This window comes from Pleurodeles waltl, chromosome 5 (assembly GCF_031143425.1).
Source record: "Pleurodeles waltl isolate 20211129_DDA chromosome 5, aPleWal1.hap1.20221129, whole genome shotgun sequence".
In the NCBI taxonomy this organism is placed as follows: domain Eukaryota; kingdom Metazoa; phylum Chordata; class Amphibia; order Caudata; family Salamandridae; genus Pleurodeles; species Pleurodeles waltl.
The window spans coordinates 1,402,065,928-1,402,069,925 of record NC_090444.1 but is presented as its reverse complement, the minus strand read 5'-3'; positions in this window follow the sequence as shown (position 1 = coordinate 1,402,069,925).

Genomic DNA, 3,998 nt, shown 5'->3' with positions numbered 1-3,998 from the left:
TTCCACCACAGTATCTGAAATAAACTAGGAGAAATCAGAGTTGACAATGTACAAAAAAACCTAAATAACCAACACCAGAAAAATAAATCTGAAAATAGCAAACTAAAATTATACCATTGTTACACCAATTGCCACACGATATCAGCTACTTGTAGAAACTGCAATAATAAAGGACACTTCGCTAGAGTGTGCAGGGACATTTCCAGGACTGGTAAAGGAAGAGATATCCAAACACTGAAGAGGGTCCCCAAATAGTAAGGAAAATAATCTCACAAGTAAAAGATGAAAATAAGGTCAACCATATTAAGTATCCTGAGTGCAACGTTTACATAGACTGAAACCCTATTAAAATGTCTGATGACTCGTGTTCGCCATTTACACTTATCATCTTTTCTGATTTCAATGAATTCACAGATAATAATGGTGAGACCGTTCAGGTCCTAGACATATCACCTAGTGGATATAATAAAGACCCCATTCCCCTCAAATGGATGATCAGAACATGTATAAGATTCAAGGATAGTTCCACCGAGGGCAAGGTGTATGTAGTAAAGGAAGGCTCCAACCTGCTGGGATGGCAGCACCAGAAGGAAATCAGGATCACATTAGGCCCTAATAACCCAGATCAGGTCTTAGTTGTGAACCAATTAATCATAGGTGGGCAGATTTGTGATGAGTTCCCAGAAGTCTTTACTGACCGATTAAGCCTATTGAAAGACTCAACATAAAATTAAACTCAGGTCAAATTCAAAATCTGTAGTACACAAAACCAGACTGATACTCCATTTAATGAAAGAGCCATTAGAGAAAGAACTCACCGGAATAAAAGAGCTAGGTATAATACAAGCCATTGAAAGTTCTGACTGGATAGCCCCCATTGTAATTGCAAAAAAGAACACTGAGAGGATATTGGATAATCCATTGATCTATGTGATCTATACAACAGCATATGGATTGAAAGACACCCCCTGCCCCATATTCACAATATGCAAAGCACAATGGGAGAAGCTATATGCGTCTCTGTCCTAGAACTATCCATGGAGTATCATCAGGTGGAATGATATTCCGAATCCAGGGGGATGACCTCATTCACTATGAAAATGGGCACATTTATGTCCCACAGTATGCTATTTGGACTGGCATCAGCTGCTGCGGTCTTTCAAAAGATTATGCAGCACATTTTGGATGAAATACCCAAAATGCTATTCTTCCAAGATAGTGTTCTGATACGCGGTGCCACTGTTGATGAGCATAACAAGAAATTTAGAATAGTAATAAACACACTCAAGGATGCAGGACTCGCATTAAGAAATGAAAAGTGCCAAATTGTTATAAGTGCTGTAGAACAGTGGTTCCCATCCTTTTGACTTCCGTGGACCCACACTTTATCATTATTGGAACCTGGGACCCCCACTGAATCATTATTGGAATTCGGGGACCCCCCACTAAGATATTACTGTATGTTTGGGACCTAATCTGTATATATTATTTAATTTTCTAAGCAGTCGGGACCCCCATGAGGAGGCTTTGCAGACCCCCAGAGGTCCCCAGACCACAGATTGGGAACCACTGCTGTAGAATATCTCAGAAACACCATTTCCAGAGAAGAGTTTAAACCCAAAATATGCCCACTTGAAGCAAATAAGAAGCCCCTGCTCCAGAAACTAAGGATGAACTCAAAACCTTTTAGGATTTCCTGAGTTCATTTCAAAATAAGTCAGGAATTTTGATGATTTGACATGCAACCCAATGGACCTGGTGAAGAACCATACGCCATAGAAATAGATGGAGGGTCATTAATTACCCTTTGAAAACTAAAAAAGCCATACTTTTAGCCCCATACATATGCAATTTTAAACACCACAGAAAAAATATTTTAAGGACAGACACCAGCAACAAAGGCCTAGATGCTACTGCTAGCACGCCTGGTCCTTCATGTGCCCTCACTAAATCAGAAATGAATTATTCCATTGAGGAAAAAGAAGCCTTGACATGTTTCTGGGCCGTGAAGCATTTTACATTTTATTTGTTTGTATACGATTTGAAATACATATCAACCACAAACCTTTTGTTTACAATTTCACACTCAAAGGATCATCCAACAGCACTCGCCGAATAGCCTGTTGGGTACAAGAATTAGAGAGCTTTTGTTTCAAAGTGGAATATGTCCCAGATAAGCAAAACACTGCTGCTTACTTGTTATCCAGAGCACCATTAGACACAATTAAATAGTAAAAATTAGATTAGATGGAAATTAACTCACCAGCTATTACTCCTGAAGAATAAAATGACTTAATTACAAAAGATGAATCTATGAACAAACTTAAGAAATTTGTGTTACAAGGTTGCCCAAATCTATTTGAAGTAAATGATTAAAGGTTTTGGGGAAGTTAGAACTGAAATTAGCATGAACAGATATCTAATATTCAGGAATGATAAACTTATACCTCCCATAAATCTAAGAAGCAAAGTTATAGATCTTGCACATGAAGGCCACTTAGGGAGGAGGTTGACCAAATCGAGATATATAGAATGTTATTGGTTTCCTAACATGGACTCCATGATTGAGTTAAAGGTCAAGGACAGCATGATCTATGCTAATAGCAACAAATCTAAAATAATTCCCAAAACACTTATCTTCCCTGTATCTATTCCAGACAAGCCATGAGAAAATCTGTCTCCAGCTATAATTGGCCCAATAAATTGTACTGGTGTAATGAAGCAATTTGCATTTGGTTTGGTTGATTACCATTCTCACTGGGTAGTCACTAGGATGGTCAATCAGATCACAACAGAATCTCTAAATTACTAAAGAAGGCACATCATTGATTATCATTACTAATAATGCTGTACAATTTACATCATCGTCTATGATGGAATTCTTAACACAGTTAGCTATTATCCATCAAAGACAGCGTTATATTGTCCACAGGCCAACGGTCTAGTGGGAAATGTAAACAAAATGATAAAGGAATACATTCAACTTCTGAGAATAAACCACTTACATGTAGAGAAAGCAATGCAAAACATACTATCGGCATAGCACACTATTCCCAATTCAGTTAAGGGACTATCACTATTTTGTTCTTTGAAGGGCAGGAAGGCTTGTACTAAACTGTTCCCTTCTTGGTTGGGGGAGGGGGCAGAATTGATCACAACAGATCAAAAGTGAGAGGCAAATTGCATTACACCAAGCCAAATACAAAGCATATTTTGTCTATAAACATGGTACTAAACATCAAAAATGAAGTAGGAGACTGGGTGTACGTCAGTGGGAAGAAGAGATCATGATTCCAAGTTTTTTGACGCCGTGTGTATTGTCAAAACCAAGCAAAACAGCAGTAATGGACAGTGGTCAGAAGTGGAGAATGGCTAGAGTAGTCAAATATACCCCATTATCTAGACCCGTTAATGGTATCACAAACCACCGAAGATGACAAGGGTGAATCTCACGGAACCGTAAGCAAAAGACAAATAAAACCACCTGTTGTGGCGCAAAGATTACAACATGAATCAGTCATGACAACACATATGTAACATTTCTTCTTGTATTTATTCAAAATTAATAAAGATATCATGAACTATTTTGTATCCTATTTTTAGGGGTCAACATTCTCATAAAATGTTGGAGGAAGATGTGTTATATTATCATCCTTTTAGTCAAAATGTGTTTTTCTTTATTTTCAACTAATGTAGTATATTTCTCCACTGTTTCCCTCTTCCCCTTGTTGTTCATGGTTCATTCTTACAGTTGGTAATACTGCCTGCCTTAGAATGTTGGGGACAATTCTATTCTGTCAGGAGAAGCTTGTGAGGTGACACTGATGGAGAGTGGAGACGTGTAACAAATACTGAATCTCCTGCACTGGATTCCAATCTTCATTATAACGGGTTTGGATGCCACAGTGGGTTGGGTTGTTTGCTGAAAGAGTTAGCTTTATAAAGGCATTACATTTATTACCATCAGGCCTACCTACAAATAGGTAAGAAGCAGGAGA